Here is a 12,537-nt window from a genome sequence, read left to right as displayed (position 1 = left end):
GAACATGGAGTTTCTAGACTACTAGTGAATTATCTAGAGATTCCCAGCTCATAGGGGTGTCCCCACACTGACATTTGGCTAGAGAAGCTTGGCATCAGAGAAGGCTCTCCTGGCCAACTCCCATGAACACACTGGCCAGAGTCTGACACTACAAGTTGTCAATACTCCAAATCCAAATGTAAGCTGCATCTTTTGGAGAATGTTAAAGTCTTGTTTCTACTCAACTCTTCATTTCTTCTACACTATCTATCTATCATCTATCTATCTATCTATCTATCTATCTATCTATCTATCTTCTATCATATTTATCATCTATCTATCTATCTATCATCTATCATATTTATAATCTACCTTTTATCTATCACTTATCTATATCTATCTTATCTATCATCTATCTATAATTGAATGCTATTTTATCCTTATGAATTTATATAACATTGACATCATTTAAGTTCAGCCAGTTTGCTCTTTTGTAAATTTTGAGTGAAATTATTAGTCAAATTATCATTCACCTTTGATTTCAGTATGTTTCTTGTCCTATATGCAAAAAAAAATCTATGTAAGAAAATATTTTTTTTAAAGACATTACCAGTCATTTCTAAAAAATCAGGCTTTGTTTTGAACCATTGTGAGGTTCAGCAAACTCCTAAGAAAAGGGTTTAGAAGCTTCCTCATAAGCACTAGGAGAAGAGCATCCAGTTTAAAAAAATGGATGTAAAAATGCAAATAAAACCAACAGCCAAATTTCTCTGCTCCTTTTGGTGAACCTCTCTGTAAAACCAGAAAGCCTGAACTGGGCCAATTTTTCCCTTCACATAAAAATGTAACTGAAAGGTCTGGGTTCCTCCCTTGTGGAAAATGGGGGGATTTCAGTAGGAAAACAAATTCTAAGGTTAGTTGCAGCATGGAAGCTGGACAGCTCCATCATGAAGACCAAACCTAGTCCAAGGTCAACTGGCACATGGAAGCTGCTGGACAGCTCCGTCATGAAGATCAGACCTAGTCCAAGGTTAGCTGGAGCATGGAAGCTGGACAGCTCCATCACCCAGATTAACTTTTAACCCAGGTACTTGCTGTTGCTTCTGCTGTTGAATAGATAGATCAGTGCCCTTCTTGAGTACACACGTATTTAATACATTTATCTGCAATTTGGCTTTCCTCTCTCTAGGTTTCCATTTTCATTTTTGTTCATATTTAAAGAATTTCATCATTGTTTAGATATATAAATGATAGGTGTCTTTTTTAAACCATCTCTAAATTCTCTTCTCTGATTCAGACATCAATTTCTCTTAAAATTTCAGAGAATGACAGCTTTTGTTGCTCAGTAACTAGCTATCAGCATTATGATATAGGTATAGTCTTATAAATTGTATCCCTCTTTAAGCCTTACTGTACCACTAGGATGATGGGAGAATTACCTCGGTTTAGTGTTATTAACTATTTCTAAACAAAAGTCACTCTTGAAGATGTGCACACAAGCTTAAAATGTGGGAAATGATTAATGGGCTTGGAACCTACAAGGTGCCATGGGGTAGGAGGGAGAACAAGCGCCACCAAGCCAACACACAGCAAAATCCCGACTCTGTCTCTTAGACATTCTCCTCACTGGCATATTTAAACATCCCTGCATGCACCACACTTACACCGCTTCAAACACGGTTTTCCTTCCCCACTGAATACAAATGAACAAGATAATGTATGGGTAGAGAGTTAGAATTTGCCACTTTTGGGACAGCTAGGAATTCCCTTCTCTCTCTTTCCTTTGCTTCAAGATTCTGATAAGAAATGGATTCCACAGCAAACTCACTGACAATGGGAAGGGATTTCTTCACTCTCAGTTTTGTTAAAAAGGAAAGATTAAAAAGTAGTTTTTGATCAACAGTCAATGTTAGGACAGAAAGGTTGTATTTTGAAGTGTCTTTGCACAGTATGAGTTGTGTCTAAGATTATGTAGAGCTGTGATTATTTTAAAAATTACCAAGAGCATGGGAAGACTAGTGTGTTTGCTAGGGTTAGACCATAACCACTAATTATCAAGAAAGAAAATGGCTAAAACCCCTTTTTTTGTCTTTGTTTTTGTTTGCTTTCACTAGTAGCCTTTGTTGGCCTGTAACTCACAGAATCCTGAGATTAAAGGCTTGTGCCATCACACCCAGCCTGCCTTTACTTTCTAAACAAAGTGTAAAATGTGGTTTTATTGCAGTCTCTGAACTTAGGCTGAATTCAATATAAACGTAAAATAAAGAAAGGCTCTGAGTTAGGAGACTATCCATCCACAGAAATTAGAGAGGTGTCCTGCAGTTCATCTTTAGAAATCTTTAAATTTATATAAATATTAAATCATATTTAATACAGCTAGAAATGCACTTAAGCATAAAAATACCTATAAAATCAATAACGAATGTATTTCTAAAAGTACTCAAAGATAATTACAGAAGTTTGACTGCTAAAAGTCTCAAAACAGTTCCTTCTCCTGGGAAAGCTCCAGTTTTAAAATAGGTACTAGTGTATTGGAAGCAACCCCTTGGAAGGCAATCCCTGGAGGCTTTCTCTAGAAGACCGACAGAAAAGCAAACTCACCTGCAGGAGGCAGGGTCCCTCAGGCAGGGTACCCATGGCAGCCACAGTGGCCTGGAGTTGGAGGGGTGGAGACTGAGTTCCTCGTGGCATCTCCACAGCCATGTGCTGATCATGTGCTCCTGTTCTGGCCTTAACGTGCGTCATTTGGTATGTGCAGCCCAAAGAGATATATTTCTGGCCATCTTCACGCTCCCAACGTTCCTTTCTTCATTACTGTTTCTCATCAACCCTTCAACACTCTATTCACACTGGATTAGCAGCTGGTATCACAACATTGCTACCCTTCCCTCCTCTGTGCCTGTAACAGCTATGCGAAAGGTCAGCTGAGCTCGGCTAAGAAGGAACTTTAAAAGCCCTTGTCTTCACTTCAGTCAGACCCAGAACGATCATTTCTGAACTTCTGCAGCGTCGTCAACTCTTTGTTGCCTTCTAGTCTTCAAAGCAATGGCCATGCACTTTGTTTTTTCTACCAAAATTTAAACTCAGTGAGGAAGAAAGAACCCACTGTGTGTTGATTCCCTCACCGAGTGCTTTCCCCCTCCTTCTTTTATGGCACATAAAACAGCTGCTCGAACAAACCTGAATAGGCTTTAAGATTGTTGTGTTGTCATCTGGAGAACTGCTTGGCGTGAGTGTGCATGTTTTGTTTACAAGTCCTTTGAAAGGGAAGTAAGGGAAGCAAAAGAGTCACAGAATTTTATCCTTAAAGCTCCTGTTCATAGTAATGATGGTATTATACCTAGCATGAAGGTGAGAGGACTCATGGTTGATGGTCATGTGTCAAATCCACTGAAAGCTCAGGAGATTAATATGTGGGAGGTTTGCTGGAAACACTCTCCAGAAAGATGACAGAAAAGGAGAAATATTATGTCTTCACTCCTCACAAAGTTCATGGTTGAGACCCTTATAACAAAAGCCACAGGAAAAGGCACATAGCAAGTTCTTATGACCAAGGCTGCATAAACTCAATGAGCGAAGACCCAGGAAAAACCGTGTTGTGGTGGACGCTCATACAGAAGTGTGATACGACAAGGGCGTGTGATCTCGTGGGACTAAGTGGAGGGCAGAGGGGAATGTAATGAGGCCTGTTTGTTTGCTCTTTTGGTTGTGTCTGTGAGGCATTTCTTCTTTCCTGTCACATGGAAGCCTTCAGGAGAGACTTTCCCTGCCTTCGTGGTTTACTCAGCCTCCAGCTGCAGCCTACTGAGTGCTCTGTCTTTGGGTTATTTTAGTCTGACTTGGGCAGGACCAACACCCCAGCAGAGACAGCTGGAAGCAGGACAGGCTGCTCCCACACAGACCTCAGCCCTTCTTCGGGGTGGTTCGGAGTTGGTGCATAGTATGTGTGCTTGCTCCATCTTGAGACAATAGACCCCAAAGTTTGTTTCCATCTTGAGTTTTAGGGGAAATGGCTATTAGCCTTGGGCCAGGCTTCTCTATTTGCTCGAAGGTAATGACTATGGAGTGATTTAACGCTTCTCTGTTACCTGCCAGCATTCCAATAGCAGGAGTGAGTGGCCTCAGTCCTGAAGATGGAATGTGGTCAGGCATCATGGCAGCCACACTGTGCCAACACTCCATGGTGCTGGCAGCTGAAGGCAAATACTCAGTCAGAGAGAAGGAACACACACAGAATGATGATATAGCCCCAAACACTTTCTATTTCAGTGTAAATATATGGATGTTTGTTCACTGGCCAATCTTTTAATTATAGGTACAAGGCCATTGTTGTAGTGTGATCCTAAATTTGGTGATTTGTGTCCTATACAAATGGTATGAGTAGACCATTATATGAAACGTTGCTTCTGAGATGCTTATGAAACACGCTTGTCTCTTCTGCATATCATGTGAAAGAAATACTTACAAGTAATTTACCTTTATTATCTTATAGTTCTTAAATCTGCTTTTACGTTTTGTCACATTACAGAGGCACACATTCTAGGGCACTAAATTGGTCTGCAAACTTTATAACCTAAAACAACGCTGTCCTTCCTCCGCTTCCCACTGCTGCCTGGTCTGCCTGGACAGCTACTCTAGGGTCTCCCTCTGAGTCTCTCCTGGGTTTGCCTCTGTATAACCATCTCCATATTCATGTTCCGTTTGTGTTCACTTCTCAGTTTTAGAGTTTCTCCTGGTACCTGCTATGGAAGTTGGTGGTTTAGGTTTCTTATGTCTTCTGGTTGTTTCTCTCTTGTGCCATTTTCCAATACCCATTTCTCCTTTTTTCTTCCAAACACGGTTCTAACACTGCAGCTTGTTACTGAGCCCAGCTTCCTTTCCTTGACAGCAGACTCACAGTTCATCATTACCCTTACTTGCCTGGGGATCTTTTAGGGGTTTTAGTTCTGTTTACTTCTTTTGTATTATAAGGAACTCTTTCTGCCCCAGCTTCTTTGACTGAGAGGGGACAGCTGTCTCTGTCATAGTCATCCTAGCTGTGTTGGTGGTGACTACTAATTTTCGTTTCCTTTGATTTTTGCATACCATTCCCTAGTTCACCTCTCAAGCCTTCTACAGAACTCCAAGCAGTCATTCAATGTGTTTGGCTTCTTATTAAGTGAGCAGTGGACATGGTGAAAATATGAAGAACCAATACTCCAGACTGTGTTTTATGAACAACAAAATCATTTTGCTGAGAACACAGTGCATTCCAGACTCTGCAGAAGACTCCACCAACCCAGGTGACCTCGGGCTGCCACGTGGAGTCGTTGTTTTATAATCTCAGGTGGAAGAACTAATTGGCTAATCCCTAGGGTCTCTTTCAGCTATACAATCCTGTTACGAAGTCAAAGATACACAGACAATGCCTAAGGAAGAAAAGAGAAGACCGTGACAAATGAACTGCTTCTGCTACTGCCACCACCTCTCAGAGGGTCTCAGAGTCACCTGTCTGGTGTGATTATGGTGCCATCTCTCAATGGGGTGAGGGAGAATTCGGTTAATATTTTCCTATCTGCAGTGGTCCTCCTGGTTGTAATTTAGGGAACTACCGCTAAGTGTCGCTATAGGTCGCATATGTAAGAGGTCAGGAGCCCTCTCTCAGGCCTTTTACACCTGACCTGTCAGTCAGAACTTCTGGCTAAATTTCTGTTAGGTATAGAAGTACACACTCTCCATACTCAATTCCAACACAGGACGAGGTGGAAATTAAGGGTGGTTCGTAAAAGAAAGAGGGGAAGCCTCAAACACCCTCCCTTTCCTTGGATACCCCCTCCCGCCCTTTGCTCTGAAACCCTCTCTTCCGATGCCTTTCCCCTCAAACACTATTAATTGTTACTGGTAGGAACTGGATAAGCCAGAATTAAAGGCAACCCCAAAGGAGCTGATGCTCCTTCTGGCTCATATCTTCCTGACTTCTCCTCTCTCAAGAAAACAAGTTAAGTTGCCAGAAGAAATATAGTTTGTACCTAAAATTCTAGACACTTACTGTATTTTACCAATTTAATAAAAATATGCACACATTTTCATGTTTTAGTATTTCTTTTATGCTGTCATAGCAATACACAATTGGCTATGAACGATGGTGTCTTTGACAGAGTATGGTATCTGTATCAGATATGGTATATCCATTTTAATTTATTAGAGGTGTCATTTATGTAAACTGTTCTGAATATTATTTGACAGATGGACTTCCTTCTGAAGTCCAGTTTTCTTAACAAACCTCAGGCCAGGCAGTGGTGGTGCACACCCCTAATCTCAGTACTTGGAAGACAGAAGCAGGCAGATCTTTCAGTCCGAGGACAGCCTGGTTTACAGGCTATCTCAAAAAACAGGGAAGAGAGAGAGAGGGTGAGAGAGAGAGGGAGGGAAGAAGGGAGAGAGAGAGAGAGAGAGAGAGAGAGAGAGAGAGAGAGAGCTTCTGAAGGAAAGAGTGAGCAGCATCTGTCCAGAACAAGGTGTGGAAAACTAAACTGAATGCTGGGAGAAGGGAGGCAGAAGCCATGGAGCTGCACACACCAAAACTTTGCCAGTAGGCTGCAACCTCATGGTGATATACAGATTAATCAATGGAGATGGGTTAAATTAAGATGTAAGAGTTAGCTAGAAATATACTTAAGCTATTGACTATTGTGAATCTGAAAGCAAAAGTGTAGCAACCTGTTAGGGGGTCTCCTCTAGTCATCTGTCTGGGGGTTTGTAGCAGAATACCCCACCTCTAACAGAAAGTTGGAGTCTTCTAGTGATAATATGCTGCTCTATTTTTGATGCTTCCTTAAATATAGGCTATAGGATTATAACATGTGGGAGAAATAATAGCTGAAATTTTAAGAACACCAAGACATGGGTCAGTTCATTGGCTTCAGGATGATCCTATTTGCTGGTGTGACTTTTAGATGATGCATTTTATGCTTTTCAAGGTGCAGTGACGCCTCTGTGTTATCTGGTTATAAAAAAATTGCTGGGTGAAGTCTGTTTGCAGTGATTCCGACTCATCCATCCCTCTTCATGTTGATTGTTCCAGGAGGAAGACCAATTCTTCCTTCCATCTCTAATTCTTGGATCTTCCAGTTTGAAACCAGGGCAATATGTAGGGGGATATTTCAAAAGCATCTCTGAATCTTTATGGGGCATGATTTCCCAGCTGCATTTCCCTCATGCATGTAAGCACAAACCCCTTCAGTCATCCAGCATATACTTCTTGAACACTAGGTACATGAATGTTGCATATACATGTACACATCACACTGCCAGTGAGGCAGAATCCCTGCCTTCGAGGAAGTAATTCAGGGGTGGCACAGAGAGGGGACAGCTAAAGCATGCTGTGAGAAGCACTCCAGTAGGGATAACTGTGGTGTGAAGTGGGAACAGACAAAAGGGGTTTAGTCTCAACTTAGCGGACCCTGGAGGGTTTCCTTCCAGAAGTGCTGTCCTAGGCGAGCTCGTGTGGCTACACTCTGGCTCTCCTCCTACCCCAGTGTCTGCTTTTTCTCAATTCCCTTAGCTAGCTCTTCCTACTTTTATCAATGCTTGCCAGAGGTTGTTGCATCGTGTAATTTCTTATAATTATATACTTCCCTAGGTATTCTCAATCATAACCATGGCTTCAACTGTCATATAGAGGTGGTGCTGACATATCTCCAGCCAGCCTTTGACTATTAATGACTCATTATTTTGACAAACAGTCAGCGACAAGTTACCATGTACTAGGCCATGTCTGCATCACCCTCACCATGCTCAGTGATTTCCAGCCTTGCTAACGAGATCTTCAGGATCATTCTGAATCATGAACTATGATAAATATGTGACAAGGGTGGGCTTTAGGACTAAGACCATGGAGAGGGAAACTGCCAACACATGGGGAAGGACAGGAAACTTTGTAGAAGGAAGTCAGAACTGGCCAGGAGGGAAAGAAGGGGTTTCTAGGCAGAGAGAACCTGGTAGTAAACACTCAAGACCTTGCAAGGAGCCATGGTCTGTCCATGGCAGTTTACAGGATATGTGGGAAATGCCTGAGAAAAGAAGGGACAGTTAGTGTGTCAATGGAAGGAAACAGTGTGTTTTTATTGAGGGCATCACATGCATGACACCAAGGAGCCAGCCAGCACTCTTTAAATTGGCAAAGGGCAAAATCAAGGTGGGAATCCATGTGTCAGTGTTCACCATGAAAATATGACAGAAAACTAAGTGAGGGGTGAGAGGACTTGAACTAAGAGAGTGGTAATAAGAAAAGCGTCTTCATGATTACGAGCATTTTTTTTTTCTGTCATTGGATCCATAGCTTGTGATGGGTGAGGAGAGAAGAGTCAGAGAAATTTCATGGTTGAGAGAGCGAATAAGCGAATTCACTGTTAACCAAGATGCAGGCAAAAGAAGGGAGAGGAAAATAAGATGTGCTTGGTTCTAGACAAGTCTCAGATGCCCATGGAGTGTTCTGGTAGGCATGTTTAACTGTCAGCTGAGAGCAATAACTTTGAAGCTTGGAAAGGGATGGCCAAACACACTGAAAATGGTTCTTCCGTGGCTGGTGGTGGAAGCCGTGTGGATTGTGCTTCTGTTCAATAAAGCTTTAAACAGCGTTTCTACTTCTCCAAGAGTCTTTAAAAGAAGCCAACAGATCTTCGAAGACTGACTAAGCCTGCTGAGCCGTTTAGAGTAGGAACCACACTGCATTTTAGTGTGGCTTCTGTAGGCCTCGAAGGGAGAGGCAACATAGCCTAAGAAAGGTGAACCTGTATGGAGTGGGATGTCACAGAGGGCATATGAGATGCAGAATTGACACCATGAACAACAGGATTGCAAAGGACTGGAGACATTGTGGAAGAGAAGAAGCCAAGGACAGGACTTAGTAGAACTTCTCCAAAGAACACAGGGAACTGCCTAGATCTACCTGCCAGCTGTTGAAGGTGCTTGGGTTAGTGAGGATGCTTCAGAGCAGTGGTTCTCAAGCTGGGGGTCATGACCATCAGAACACTGTTTCTGATGGTCTTAGGGGTGAATACAGCACTTGGTAGCAAAATGACAGGTATGAAGCAGCAATGAAAAGAAATACATGGTTGGGGGTTCATAAGACCACTTCATAATTGTAATCCTGCCTCTGTTGTTGGTCAGAATGTAAATATCTGCTATGTCTGATGGTCCTAGGTGACCCCTGTGAAAGGGTTGCAGCCCACACGTTGAGAACCTCTGCCATATAGGCTTCTGCGAACCGCTGTCGAACAGGCTTCCAGCTGAAGGCATGGCCCGGTTAGATCTGGATTAAAGATCCTGGTTAAAAGCTAGTCCTCTTACCTCAAAGATTTAGATTAGAAGTGGTTCTTTCTACTTCAAATTAAGCAAAAAACCCACACAGGTGTGCCCTTCATGTTTGAATTTTAGTTACAGATGGAGTCAAAGTGACAACCAAGTATAGCCACCAAAGCACTCAGTCATGGAGTTCATCTCGTAGTGCACAGTGGAACCCAGTCTGGTCCTCAAATGTACTTATTTGGTGTTTGGGTCTGCAGTAGTTAGAAAAGAATACAAAAGGGGGAAAAAGGAGAAAACATCACCATCACCTTCTTCATCCTCTTCATTATCATTATCATCATCATCTTCATCATCCTCTTCATCATCGTCATCATCATCATCAGCGGCAGCAGCAGCAGCAACAACAACAGGGTTTCCCCAAGCCCCAGAGAACCGCTCCTCACTGCCGTTGCCTTTCTCATGAAGATCTTGCGCAGTTGGAACAGAAACTTGGAGGAATTGAAGATGGAGCGGTGGACAGCCAGGGAACTGTCAGAGCATGAATTCTGAAATGTGCTCATGGCAAGGGAGGCCTTTTTATTTATATTTCTGGTGTTCAGTAAAATTATGTAGCCATTGATTTCCTGTCAAACCATCACCCAGAGAGCCTGAGATAACGGTGCATCACCATTCAATTGCTAACCGCAGTGCTAGGCTTTTACATGGGAACCGGTCCTGTTGGGCCTCACCCTCTGTTCTTGCTGTGTGTCCATTTAACGGTTTGTAATATCCAGCAATTATGCGAATGTCTTTCTGCCTTGACCTTCTCTTCTGCTCGTCCTCATCTACCCAATTTTCACAGCATTGTGTGACTCTAATTGCAAACGAGCAGTTGTTGCTCCCCCTGTATGAATGGGCTTCTTTAGGCGTGTAGTGGGGTACAGAATTACCACAAAAACAAAAGAAAGATGCTAGGTTTTAGAACTTGTGATGATATGTCCCTGCCTCCTACACATGCTCCAATATGAAAAGTCTTCCCAGGCTCAGCACTGTCAGCCTCCTTGCCCCAGGCTCTCTCATCCCAATCTCTTCTGAGCATCCATGAGCATCTCCTGAGCATCATCATCCATGGATCTGGGCTGGAGACGACAGTACTTGGACCCCCATCTCCCAGTTCTTAGTGCTATGGCATCTTGTATTTAGTTGTTTTATCTGTCTTTTAGATTTTTTTAAGTTGAAAGTTATTTTTCTGTATTTTATCTCTCACTGTAAAAAAGATTATGCTTTTATAGAGGAAGAAGTATAGAAACATAGGATTTTTTTTTTGTTTCAGACTTTTGAGCACTGTGGGTGTATGTATGTGTGTGTGAGAGTGTAGCGTGAGTGTGAGATCGTACGAGTCTGTGCGTGATGTGATTGTGTGGGTGTGTGTGAGTGTGTGTGAGTGAGTGTATGTGAAAGTGTGTGAGTGTGTGCATGCATGTGTGACAGTGTGAATGTGTGTGAGTGTGTGAGAGTATGCTAGAGTGTGTGTGTGTGTGAGTGTGTGTGTGTGTGTATGTGAGAGTGTGAGTGTATGATTGCATGGGTGTGTATGAATGTGTGAGTGTATGCGACCCTGTGTGTGTCATTGTGTGTGAGTGTGTCTGTGTGTGTGTGGTATGAGTGTGTACGTGTGTGTTGGCAATGATCACCTGTACCATTTTCTTTTCATCTCAGATATTTATAGTGTCAGGTATTCTCCATGCACTTTAACCGGGATCATGAACGTTACCAGTACATAATAATACAAAGATTAGTTGAGGAAGAGAGAGTGAGTGCCTCCTCCATGATCTTACCGCTTGCTCTTCTGTCACTCGGGTCTCAACTAAACTGTAGCTTTAGCTCTACAGCCTCCATTAGGCGCCCTGGTACATAGATCTAGTCCTGTAAATCGGCGTCCATGACTTCTGTGGAACATGTTCCTAGAGATGGATAAGATGTCTAGGATTCTCAGAAATCACCGCAGTTGCAGTTGTTACCAAGAATACATTGTGTTAAGTTCTAGAAAACCCTCAGGATGATATTGTTGTAATTTTACAGCCAGGGAGTTCAGGCTCAGAGAACTGAAGTTTGAGCCTCTGTCCTCATGGCCAGGGGTCAAGCTGGGATGTGAGTCCCCTACCCTTCCTTTGAGCAACTCTGTTCCTGTGACACCATCCTTTGGGGCTACCCATGCTTTCATGTAAACATCTTTTAAATGAAGCTGCTTCTGGACGGACATTCAGGAGCTCTAGCTAGCTTCTCTACTCCTTTGAAAGCTGGTGGTGATGATGTGTAAGAGTAAAAATGGAGAAAGGGCAGAGAGGAGATTGGCAGACTAAGGACAGGGATCCTCTGTCCATTTGAGACTTAAGTATGAGGAGTCAGAGACAGAACTTCTCTGTGGGAAATGGCGCAGTCTTAGGGATGGGGTGGAACTGGAGTGTTTAAGTTGGGGGAAAGCTATATTTTAGGGACTTGTGACTTTGGTGATTGGAAAGGATCCACACTGTTTTCCAGGGAGTATTGCCTTAGTTCTTGGGAGGTTTGCAATCCCATGCCGTGTTGGCAGCTGATATTTCCTCTTGTGAACTGTTTCCTTTCTTCTTTCTTCTTCTTCTTCTTCTTCTTCTTCTTCTTCTTCTTTCTTTCTTTCTTTCTTTCTTTCTTTCTTTCTTTCTTCTTTTTTGGCTTTATCTTGTGCCAAACCTGAACGTCTGTAGCTGTCATCTCTGGTCCAGCTCCTCTGCAGCACAGTGGCAGAGTTCCAGCTCCTTACAGCGATGAGTGTGAGGGTGTGTCTGCATGCAGGGGAATATTTATGGCTTTGTCAGCTGTTGGCACCTCAGAAAAGGGCTCAAGATGGCCAGGGAAGTGTTAGCAGCTGATGAATACTCATCAGGATGAGTTAGGGAGCCGCGGTGCAGCCTCTTAGGTTTGTCCTAATGCATAGCCTTCCCTGAAAATAAAAATTTATGATTCAGTAATAGTCTGAGGTCAAAGGTAACCTTAGATGACAAGCATTTACTTACCTCAGAATGTCCTCTGGTCACTCACAGCTTTGTCCTTTCCACTGGAGGTGTAGATGGTGAAGGGCTCATGCATTTCCTTCCACCTTGCTCTGATTCCGTAACTTAGCGGATCATCACTCTGGCCTTCATGAGCACACTTATGTCTGTTCGTGTGAGACACAGTTAATAGTGTCAGGACACATACTATTACTGTAGTATATTTGAAGGTATATGACCGTCCATTCATTAGCCCTTTAGG

Source organism: Microtus oregoni, unplaced genomic scaffold (genome assembly GCF_018167655.1).
Source record: "Microtus oregoni isolate MIOR12 unplaced genomic scaffold, Mior012 000072F_ref0000427, whole genome shotgun sequence".
Taxonomy (NCBI): Eukaryota; Metazoa; Chordata; class Mammalia; order Rodentia; family Cricetidae; genus Microtus; species Microtus oregoni.
This window is presented reverse-complemented; position numbering follows the sequence as displayed.